Below are 12,458 nucleotides of genomic sequence, written 5' to 3' on the forward strand. Positions count from 1 at the left end.
TTCAGTGTGAGCTTTGATAAATATCGCAAACTGCAACAGGGCTACCATCAAAATATAAACAAAGAGACGCATCATCATCATCCTTTATTCTTTGTTTCACCACACAAGTTATACATTTTCAATTGCCCTGCAGTTTTTATTGTCGTTATAATATTGTCCGTCTTTTATGTTATACACATAGCTTTTATATTTCAACTAAACTGATTCTAGGAAAGCCAGATTTTGCTTGCGAGTAACTCCTCAAGTGTGGTGTGTGCCATCATTCAGCACGGTGATGGTCACACTTGATCAAAGGTGCCAAATCTGAGAAATTGAACCAGTTTGTTTCATCAATAGCATGTCCAGGGGGGGGTGGGGGTTGAAACTAGTCATGAGGGATTCTTCCCGAACAAATATGTTACATATTACCTTGAATAAACACAGTCAAGCTTTATGACACCTTGGAATGTGCGACTATCCCACGACACGTGCTCGTATGTTTGTACAGAGGCGCAAGTATCGGAGCGTGCGCGTCTTGTCACTCACTGTACACTGCATAACACAGACATTTTCCATTCTGTCAAAGCAAGCAGCGAGCACACTGGCTCCTTCTAAACTCAGCAGCCACTTCATTAAATGACTTCAGACTGTTGGCAGAGTCAGTGGGAAAAGTCTATATTAACTGAGTGTGAGATCAACAGCGTTCCCAACAAAGGCCGTAGTTGTTTCTCCATGCTGGGTGCAGCTCCGGGGAATTCTGGATACCCCTCTGCCCGGTCATGGGCTCCTGATGCGCTTCACAAATGCTCTACCTAGGGTCATATGAAGCTATACAGTGAAACCTCTACTGACGATCACATCGAGATACGAACCGGAGCCTCAAGATTTTTTTGCCTCCACTTACGAACCGAATTCGACATCCGAACCCGTGAGCGACTCAGGTAACGTTGTGACGTGTGTAAGCGTGTCTCTACCCTTCACTCTGCAACTTCATGTATTCGTCCTGGCGCGCGGTAGCATAATGACAAGATCATCCATAGTTCGATAGTAAATCATGTCTCAGAAGAAAGCTAATACAAATAGCATTGGGGCGCAGTCAGAAGATGGTAATGGGTTCGTAGAAATTAAGGGGAAATTAAACAATACATGATTCTCCCACTCCCCATTCCCACCGTCCCCCAAGCACCTACTGATCACGGAATGAATTAAGTTTGTAAGTAGAGATTTCACATTTTGCAGATCCATATTAGCGAGTGTGTGGGTTAGTGATGTACACTGTCATGCACACATGATTAATCCTCTATATCACACAATGTTAGGCCTATTTATAAAGGCATCTATAGTGTACTCCATTTCAATTGGCCAATACTATTGACTCCTGCTGTGACCCCCCCCCCCCGCTTGTAGTCTCTTATATGAGCAGCAAGCAGCATCGAGTACGGACTTCTTCACTACAATAACGGGAAATTTTAAAAAGCCATTTACTTTAGACAAATGCTTTACGAACATTTATGTTAAGAACATTGACGTGATGAAGACATGGTGAAAATGACCTCCAAACACTAATTGGGTCTTTTATTGTAATTGACTGTCCTGTTAGAAACATCACTATCTTGGTTTGAGTCCCATTAACTGAAGCCAAATGCTCAAATATCATTAAGGCAAACTGTTCTATATGACAACAAACTGAATCTTATCCATCTCACTTCGGTGGTCATAAAATTGAACAGATAGTCTTCCAAGGTACTTGTGGAGGTCGCAATGGTGTTTAAATCAGGCTGGGTAGTTCGGGCCTCTTGGTGGTCTGTGGTGACTTATATGCAATTTGGAGAATTGATTTGTTGCAATTAGTGCCATACGACTGCACAAATGAAGTCATTAATCTTGACATGACAAGGCGTGGGAGCAAAAGCCAACCACCCTCAGGAAAGAGATCAATTCCTGTAATTCTGAGAGGTGAAGGGTCTGACAGAGAGTTAACATCCACACCCACACATAAGTGAAGAAAACAAGCAAATTCCGTTTATTAAAACCAAGGTGTATGCTGACGGAGTGAAGTCCAACCAAACGAGGCTAAGTATGGCTATGGGGTTGAAACTAGGCCACAATGATGAGATCAACAAAGACGGGAGTCGTTGAGGGCATGGAGGTAGATTGAGGTAGTCGAGTGAGAGGCCGACCTCATCAGTTTGGATAAACAGCAAGTGAGTGAACAGGTTTGTCGCTCTGTACTTGCAGCTCCACAGAGCGAGTTTCAATGCACGTCGCTTGGAAGTTTGGTGTGGTTAGCCAGCCTTTATATAAAAAAGTAGTAGACTTGGCAATATAAGGCCCCTGGCGAGTACAAAAGCACTGTGATAGAATATGAGCTTTTCAAAACTTTTTGTAACAGCTATTAAAACAAACTAAAGGAAAACAAAGTGGAGAGTTCTGCTTAACTGGTTTGCCCTTGTGCATTCACTCACTGGCAAACAACAAAGTCTTCATGACAATTTATTTTAACCTTCATTAAAGGTCATCTACACTGTAAACTATTCATCAGGGAAGTTTTCTTTTCATCCAATATGCCTTTAAAAAAAAACATCCACACTCGCAAAGATATCCCTAAGCTTCCTGAGCCATCGACCATATAACAAGGATATTCAGAGCTCAAAATAGAAGAAAAACATCAGGTAACAATTAGGTTCTGTTCTTTTAGAGCAATGTTTGGATGTGCATAATACTCCTTCCTTCCTATAGTAAATGACTTAACTGAAAAAGAACTCTGTCTTTAAATGTGTGCTGCTTTCTTTCTACTGCACTGTCTCGCTTACAAACACAAACCTAAAGCACACATTCTCATCTAATCCACATCTATCCTCCCTGAAAACACAACGGATTGGTTTTCTTCTCATGTAAACTTCCTCGTTCAGGTCAGATTTTAAGGCCACAGGGGTCATGTAGCTTGACTTCAAAGACAAGCAGGTCAAACTCTGAGTTGGTCAAGTCTCAGCTATGAGTTACAAGCACTCAGTCACAGCATGACTTTGTTAGTGCTAAGCAGTACTAATTCACTAAGTGCTGCTTGGTGGTGGGTGTGAAATGAGACAACCTTCATTGATAGTCTTTTGACTTTGTAACATGTATTAAAATGAAATGCATCATCAATAATAATGACCATTCTCCCATCCATGCATTGTCTACGCCCCCCGAGTCAGGGGTGAGGTGGATTCTATGCCAGAATACTGAAGTTGGATTTAAACTGGTCGCCAGTGAATTGTAGGGACTATTGCTCTCCTGTTTTGAAATACTACAAATGGTTCAGCAAAGCAATGAACTCCTATTATAACGTGTAAAATGTGCATATAGTGTATCAATCAGGCCTATTCAACTGAGTAAGTGTGGGTTGCGGATGACATAAAACCAGCTTTCAGATTCATTCCTTTCAAATGCAAAAAAAAAAAAAAAATTCCAGCCATAAGTGGGTTTTTTTTTTTTACTGTTGAGAAATCTATGACTAACTACCATGTACTAAATTTGTGATGTGATGTGATGAATTGCTACTCCTTTGCATTTTTTTTTTTTTTTTACCAGTAAAGTACTTTTCAACAAAACACCAGGTTCACACTTAAGGACTTTGAGTATAGGGGAAAAAAATTATGGTAATAGAGGGACAGTTTTTCAAACGAATTTAGCTCCTCAAATTGCCTCAGTATTCCAGAAACACTATGTTAAACAGTTATTCCTATCCATGATCGGATCTGTTCTGCCACCTAGCGGTGGAAAACGAAAAGAATTGTAGAAGAGTGGCCAAGGCTTTCTGCTAAATTATTTAAATGCTCAAGCTTGACTATGAACAGGTAAAAGTACTGTAAACTGGATGTAATGACAATGATTCATTAAATAACATACATACAACACCTTGAAAATCCTGTTGTGTTCTTATTATGATAGGCTGCATTATTTTTCATCAATATGTGATAGATATCGTCACTATACCACAGAACACTCATGAACCAACAAAAATTATTATTATTATTATTATTATTATTATTATTATACCAGTTTGAGGTGTTTTAGTAAAAATATCCATCAAGTCTTACATATAGTGTTTGAAATTATAAAATAAAATAAAAACAAATATCAGTTAAATTGCGTTGGAATGCAGTATTCTAACTTTTCAATGATTCTTGCTCAATATTAATGCTTGCTCGTTTGACGTAGCTCTATCATATTTCACTGAAACGTTTTGGTGCAGATTTTCTTCCCACCAGAGGTCAGCATTTTACTGTCACTGTTTTATCATATAGACCAAACTGAAATCTTGCGAGGAATACAAAATAAACAAAATTATCAACGGCCATCACTTTCAAGGCAGTAACAAATAAAACAGCGGATATGTTTCTACTTTTTGATTTACATATTACTCATTGTTTGTCACCTTCATTCCCTCCACATTATATGCAATTAATTGGACAGTGTGGGCAGTAGCATATACTTGAATAACTCTCAGGACTTTGGAATTCCCTTGTTGAATCTTTATGACTTCAAACACACATACACGCACGCACGCGCTGCAGTATTTGAGTGACAAAGTGAACGCAAGAACAAATATCACTGATGAATGTATATTTTGGATCTGATAACCATAAATACAAGCAAAACAGTACTTTGAATTCATCCAATAACAAATCAATTAAATGTATGTTTCACAAAAAAATCTATTGGAGAAGTAAAATACGAATAAACCAAATCAAGAATCAGTTCAAAAACTCAAAGGAAAGGACACTAGGCACGTTGAAAATCGAAAGCAACCGTAGAGGAGATTGGCCAAAGAATATGACCGAACCACATAGAAAGCAAACCGACATAGGCACACGAGATGGAGGCAATATAATTCACATGGTCATTGTGATTTGACACCAATGTGTCATTTCCTGCGGTGTCTGGAAAAACTATGACTGCATTTATCCATCCATACGTCCGTCCATCCGCCCATCCATTTTCTGTCCCCACGGGGGTGATAGAGCCGATCCCAAGTCATCAGGCAGTAGGCGGGGGACACCCTGAACCGGTTGCCAGCCGATTGCAGGGCACACAGAGACCAACAACCATCCGCACTCACATCTAGGGGCAATTTGGAGTGCTCAATTGGCCTACCAAGCCTGTTTTGGGGATGTGGGAGGAAACCAGAGCGCCCAGAGAAAACCCACGCGGACACGGGGAGAACATGCAAACTCCACACAAGGAGGGTCGGAGGTGGAATTGAACTCCTCCCGCTGAACTGTGAGGCGGACGTGCTGTCAACTGAAAATGACATCACAGTTGCCATGTCTCAGGTTACAACAAATCAAGTGACTTCTGCTGCTTAACTCATTTCCCACAAACGCATCATTCATCAGAATGTCGTGTTTAGACGAGTAGGGGCGCATAAAACGTATTATTATTAAGAATATTTTGGGGTTGACTTCCTTTTAAGGCCTATTGTACGCACTCTTTGATAAATGAGGCACCTGTCATCTACATTTTGCACGAAACCAAGCAAAGCGAGACGACAAATTAGTTGCCTGCTGATATCAATGCCAGGGTCTGTTGTGACATGCACAGTACTTCATCAGACAGTGACAATTGCTTTCAACAAAACACAGTGGGAGATTTGAGTGTCAGGTGTTAACCCCCACCCCTCTCACCCCCGGTCCCGGTGTTGTGTAGTAGCAACACACATCAACTTACACACATACAGAATAGTCTCATGGCTCAGCAAAAATACATGTTACTTTTAAAAAGACAAGATTCTAGCATTTACATCCAGTCTAAAGAAAACTTAGGACATTGGCATTTTCTTTTTGAAGGTCAAAGTCGTCTGTAGTCTGCCCACCTATAACTCAAAAGAACTCGCTATCGTCGTGTGTACCATTTAAGAAATGAATGAATGTCATTGAAGCCCTACTTCATGCAAGCTATGATTAAAAAGAGCTCATGAAGCAGCAAAAACACAGAGCACAGTCTTTGATCGCATACACAGTATACGTCAACCAACCATAAAAGAAACCTTAAAAGCACCAACAACACATTTTTAATAAAATGTATTAATAATTCCCTAAAATCAACATGTACGTTAGAAAGCTTGCAAACGTGCTCTGCTTTAAAAGTCAATCTTTTAACCAGGTTGCTGCGTACACAATAAAGCAATTTTCCCATCTCTTTCCAAAATGTAAAATAAGTTACAAACAAGGAAAACAAAACAGGTGGTAGCAGTACAGCGGTTGTCTATCGATTGTTCGATCCAGCCATTTACGGACAACTCCCTGCCGCCAGAGAATCATGGAGAATTGTAAATGAGGCTGCATGAGTGAATCTGATACACTGTCAACTGTTTGAATTATTACAACACCTATTTGACCAATTCTTTCATCATGCACTACCTTAATCCTTAATAAACAGCAAACAGGAGTTTGCACTGCACAGTCACTGTAAAGTAATTTAAAGAGCTCAGGTAAAAGCTGACAACTCTAAAACTGAAATCCTGTGTCAAACCCGCTGCCCAAAACTCACACTAAAGGAATTTTTATTAGGGTTGGCCCTGTAAAAGCTATTTGCTTCATATAGCACTAGGATGAAGATTTTAATTAAATGTTCTTGATCTACTGCAGAAGGATTGGATCAGTCAATTAAATTATTCATTTTTATGTTGTTGTTTGAAATGATAGTAGCAGCAATACAATTAGGAATAGCATATTCCCACCAAATTAAACATTAAGTGATTTATTAAAACAAAAGAAAAACTGTGCAAAATGTGAGACTAATATACAGAGATTCTGCCAGTTATAGAGCATGCAGCTTAAGTTGGGTACACACAAAATCATCTATAAGGTCTTAATCATCCATCCATCCATCCATCCATCCATCCATTTTCTGTACCACTGATAAATGAGCTGAAGTATGGAGCAAATATTCATGAACAAAAATATTCAAGAATAGTCATTTAAAAAAAAAAAAAAAAATTAACTGGCTGCACAGGCTTGAGTTGATGAAGGATTGCTCACATTCTCTAAAATTTTAGAAGCAAAATTCTACCATTTACCATTACACTCAGGAGCCCTGTGCTACATTAAACCTGAAAAAACCCCAACCTCAAATGAGTTTTTTTTGCTCCTATGTATGATGGGTGTACTAGACATGAAGCAATATGCACTAGGGATGCAACGTTGGTGTAAATGTTGCAATTCCTTTTTTTGGTTTCGTCGCAATAATATGGTGGGAAGTCACTCATCAGGCACTGCCAGTGTATTGAGTGGGGCAGCTCACTGAGGAGTACAGTGATCCCTTGCCACTTCATGCTTCACTTATTGCAGATTCGCTATTTTGCGGGTTTATAAGTGACGGAAGAACGGCGTTTAAATATACGCTAATAGCGCGGGTCATGCCTGTGAGCAATGTGCTGACTCAGGACTAAGCGCAGGACACTGAGGACTGAGGGCAGCCGCCTGCGTGCAAGGTAAAGGCACCAACTGAGACACAGGAGTCGGGACACATGACAACATCACATCTTTATTTCCTGTGAAGGTACAGTACACTTCAAATAAACCTGCAACTCACCCATGCCCTCTAGTGGCCAACGGGAAACACCATGTCGGTGGGAAGCTAAAGTTTTAGTGCATTTCTTCTTTTTTTCCCCTCTACACTGTGTTGCTGTCTTCATACATAGAAGAGGTAGAAAGCAGGTGAGAGAAGTGAGATCCACCCACACGCTCTCGACCCAATATCACCCAACTAAGTACTTTTGGTTACATCATCAAACCTAATGGCTCTTTTGTACCTGACAAATAAACTGCTGAGTAACATGCAGTGATGCCTGTAAAACATGTCACTCTAATAAATATTTTTTTTACATTATGAATTAATGGAACATGTTACTATATTACTGTATTAAAACTGACAACAACCAGCTCACAGAAAACTATCTGCCACAAATTTCTTTCAAGTAGTCGCGTTAACTGCCTCTTGGGTGCAACGATGACATTTGACAACACTGAATAAGAATAGCGTATTTTAAAATCCCTCACACAAGCACATGAAACAACACTAACAATATTTAAAAAAACAGGCAGAGACCCCATCCTAGGTGAAGGCACACAGCAAAAAAAAAAAAAAAAAAAAAAAAAAACAACAACTTTATACGGCACATCAAAAGGGGTAATTATAGTGTTTACAGCATTCTGTGACTTAACTTGCATTCTCATCTGGGGCCCGTAGGCGCCACGTCATGTTTTTTTTATGCACAAGAATTAAAAGATGCTGTCAATGACTCTACCCTTATTAAAGGCCACACATTTGCACTAAAACTGCATTGTGGATTTACAGTTTCTCATGATTGCAAAAGGCAATACCTGTGCTAAAACATTTGAAATACAGAACAAAAGCAAATTTGGCCTTCATACAACTCAACTTTCACAAGTGAATGAGCACCTCCAATCAATCACTTGTGTGAATCAGTGCACTATTGCCTGTCATTGCAGCCTATGACTGTATGTAGCTGACATGCCAGTGCCGTTTGTAGTCAAATTTGGCCACTTGCAAAAAATCTGATATACTTTTTATTGATTACATTCTTTTTGTTCAGACTATGGCTGATACATGAAATATTCACACGGAATACATGGAAATAGAAATAAAATCTATTATTGTGTGAGAAATTAGGAAAATATAAAAACCAGACATTTATAGTATCGAATAAAAATCTATAGTAGGCCTATATTATAAGCGCATAAGAGATAGCAAATGTGATATTCTCTTCTTCTGAGCCCTTCCAGCTATACCTCCACCTTGCACACAAACACCTCTCCCTCTGACCCCTCTACCTCTTACTATCCCTCTACCTCTCATCTGCCTTGGTCTTCCCGATCCATGAATACAAAAAAACAACACAGGTCTGAAGACCAATTGCAAATTGAAAAATGTTGTAAAGTGTCAGGCAGGTGCTTGTGGTGATTGCATACTGATCAGGGAGTTTCTAAGAGCTTGGAGCATATGGTTTGTGTTCTGTAAGCACATCTAAAACAATGGTGTTTGGACTTCTTGAATGACATTTGTAAAGGGTTGCAAAATTGTGTCAATCCAATAAAAAAGTGTGAACACATTTGCATGAGGTATCTCTTGCTCTGCTGAAATTGTGATGATGAAGACTGAGAGGTTTCCAGATTCTTCAAGCAGGTCAAAGCAATCAATAAAAACTGACTTAACCCACCCAAAACACAGCAACCCTGTCTGATGCTCTGACAGGAAACAGTGACGTCAGTGCACTTGTTTATCAGCGGCGGTAACTCAACGGAAAATAAACTTCCACTCAGCGTGAGGCATTTTCATTTCTCTTAGATGACACACAAGCAAAGGATTTTACCCTATTGTTTCTATAGCAATAGGTGGGAAAAGAGAGAAAGAGAGAGAGAGAGAGAGAGAGAGAGAGAGAGAGAGAGAGAGAGAGAGAGAGAGAGAGAGAGAGAGAGAGAGAGAGAGAGAGAGAGAGAGAGAGAGAGAGAGAGAGAGAGAGAGAGAGAGAGAGAGGACACAGTAGCCTACGTATATATAGTATACATATGTTTATACCACTTGTTTATTTGATGACTGAATTATATTAATTTGCAAAACGACACGTCTCCGGTATTAGCGGGCGAGTGACGTCTCGCAATGGATCCAAAGAGGACTAATGATAGATTCCAGTCTGATTTGTTTTCCTGAAAAATTGTGAAATTCACAATAGTACAACCTGAGGGCATTGCTCTTTAGAACTTTCACTTTGCTCGATCAACACACCTCATCATGGAACTATCATTCGAATTTCTCTTCAATCTTCCACAGTACTTGCAAAGCAGAATCAGTTGTCAAAGCATCTGAATCTGTGCCAAAGCTCAAAGCTGACAGGAAGCATTTCTTCCTCAGCCCCTCCTCATTTGTATAGTCCTGCCAAGGGGATCTCACAACATGCACGTTGATGTTCGGCAGCTTGAATTTTACCCACATCCGTTCTAAGTGAAAACGTCTGTCGACTGCAGCAGGTTGCTCAAATTAACACCGAAACTGAGGCGTGGATTCATGCTGCGCAAACTGTGGTAACGCGTCAAAAATCACGTCGTATACAATATACTACGCTCGTAGTACTTTGCATATATCATGCGGTAAAAATGGCAAGTAAACTTCTAAACAATGAGCGCTTGCTTCACTAGGAGTACAAGTATCGCGCCAATATCAATTGGTGCAAATGAAGATTTCCCTAATTACTCAAATAGTTTTCCAACGAGTAGATACTATACCAAAGTATACTGCACAGAAATGTCATCCAGCAGCGGGAGGAAAATGTTACCAAGTAGCCTTCGTGTCAGCTGTTTGCAGCAACTTTGCGCCACTTTACTAGATCAGGAAAACACAAGCGCACGCACGCACGCGCGCACGTATATACACGGTAAATGCAAGCCCAAATGTGTAAATATCTAAGTAAGTGTGACGTCGTTTAAAAAAAAAAGAGTTAAATCACCTGCCTTTTGTTGTTTGGTCACTCACGCTTTGCATCTACTTCCTTTCTTCCCCGAAAAGCAAACTTCCATCCAGCTTTGAACCAACGTGTCAGGCTTGTTTACAACTTTTCAGCGTGAATTACGATTGGTCTGAAATAAGTTTGATCCACGCCCCAAAGATCGGTCACTGGGCCGGGTCTCAATCCTGAGATCCTCCCTCTTCTTCTCATCTTTCACTGGAGGAGAATTCGGAAGGAAGTGGTTAATGAGAAGCGGATCCAAACTACTGCGCGTCATTTTTGACGCCCGTTTGGCATCAAAGTATGTACTATGCGGATTGCACATACTAGAAATGATTGAGTTCTTCAAATAAATTATTAAAGCTGATTAAATAATAATTTCCCGAATGGCAAAGAAAAAAACTGTTATTACATCACTTACATTTCAACAGACTAACTTTTTGTTTACTGTTACTGTCATTTGCAGCAATAATTTCAGTCATTCAGTGAGATGAAGCACTGAGGTCGGTGTTTGGAGGAAACATGTTCAGAACTTTCTTGCCTGAGTTGCAATGAGGAAAAGGCGTATCCCCTCCATAACAACCCAATTATTGGAACGATGGTTTATGAATTTTCAGAGGTTGAAGTGGGCATGGCTACAGGTACTCTTGAATTTTGCTGACAACTGGTCGTAGTTGATTTGACCATGTTAAGCCTTTTTTAGACTTCCGCAGAAGCGCGCCCGAGCAGTAAAGCCATCCTAAAACACAAAGACGCTCCTAAAGCAATGCGACAGTGAGCGCCCTGCACGCTGCGGTTGCGCGATCGGCCAAATTAAGATCCCTGCGCACTGAGGTCCACTTAAATTTTGGAAAATCCATTAGGACTTTAAAAATATTTTCTAAATTTTAGCGACCGCTCTGCCACAATAATGCGCGTTCGTCGGCGCGCTCCAGTTGCGCGATCGGACAAAATTAAGCTCCCTGCGCACTAATGTCCACTTCAATTTTGGAAAGTACATCAGGAATTTATAAAATATTTTCTAAATATCAGCGACGGCTCTGTCACAATAATGCGACTAGCGCGGTGCAGTTGAGCGGTTGGTGACGCGCTACGGTAGAGCGTTCGGCTGTGCGCTGCAGATGCGCGATCGGACAAAATTAAACTTCCTGCACACTGAGGTCCTCTTAAATTTTGGAAAGTACATCAGGACTTTAAAAATATTTTCTAAATTTCAGCGACGGCTCTGTCACAATAATGCGACCAGTTGCGCGGTCGGCGATTCGCTGCGGTTGCGCGTTCGGCGGTGCGCTGCAGTTGTGCGAACGGACAAAATTAAACTTCCTGATGCGCAAATGAAAAAAATGCTTTAAAAAAGGCGTTTTTTTTTGTCTTGGAATGAATAACATTTCTTTTCATTATTTGTAATGGGGAAGTATGATTCGGAACGATTCACTTCTCGAACAGCCTTCTGGAACGGATTGTGTTCGAAAACCGAGGCTCCACTTTATGTTCATTTTTGTTTCAGATTAATAAGAAACAGTACTGGCAAAGGTTTCATTAGAAAATTGCTGTGCTAGTCATGTCACCTGTAACTTGACATTTTTTTCTCTTTTCTTTTTCTTTTTTCCTTATATTTGTTTTGCTTCAGAACTTTTATTCTGTTTTTACTAAAACTCAAATGGTCACATTCTGAGTCTCTACAATCACTGTGAGTGGTGCTGTTTACGATCTCACTATTGGTGTGACTGATTACACTTCTCTAATAGGCCATCACCGTGGCTGTCTCTCAATTGGATGCCTTGTCTCCAGTCATTTGGCTGTTGGGTCCAATTGTCACTTCTGATTACTCCGTTTAAGTTAGCTATCGTGATTGACGTTATTATCACCTATCAAGGAAATTGTGGTTGTCATTATTATCACCTTGCCCATCGGGGAGAGAGTAGTACCGAGAAATTGTAATTGCCTTCTCAATAACATGTCTTTTTGG

General features: G+C 40.2%; 1 long non-coding RNA gene across 5 annotated transcripts in view; it reads right to left on the reverse strand.

Annotated features, from left to right (window-relative positions):
- The window catches only part of LOC147055836 (uncharacterized), a 93,586-nt gene extending 82,996 nt beyond the window's left edge, over positions 1-10,590 (reverse strand). For 4 of the 5 annotated variants that reach the window (XR_015066525.1, XR_015066523.1, XR_015066524.1 and 1 more), the window contains exon 1: positions 10,494-10,590. This is a non-coding gene — a long non-coding RNA (uncharacterized LOC147055836). Of the gene's footprint in view, positions 1-10,489 lie in introns of all 5 variants that reach the window. The other variant, XR_015066527.1, reaches the window with a different exon arrangement.
- Between the last annotated feature and the right edge of the window lie 1,868 nt (positions 10,591-12,458).

The sequence above is a fragment of the Syngnathus leptorhynchus genome, chromosome 6 (genome assembly GCF_054491065.1).
Source record: "Syngnathus leptorhynchus isolate UIUO chromosome 6, UIUO_Slep, whole genome shotgun sequence".
Taxonomy (NCBI): domain Eukaryota; kingdom Metazoa; phylum Chordata; class Actinopteri; order Syngnathiformes; family Syngnathidae; genus Syngnathus; species Syngnathus leptorhynchus.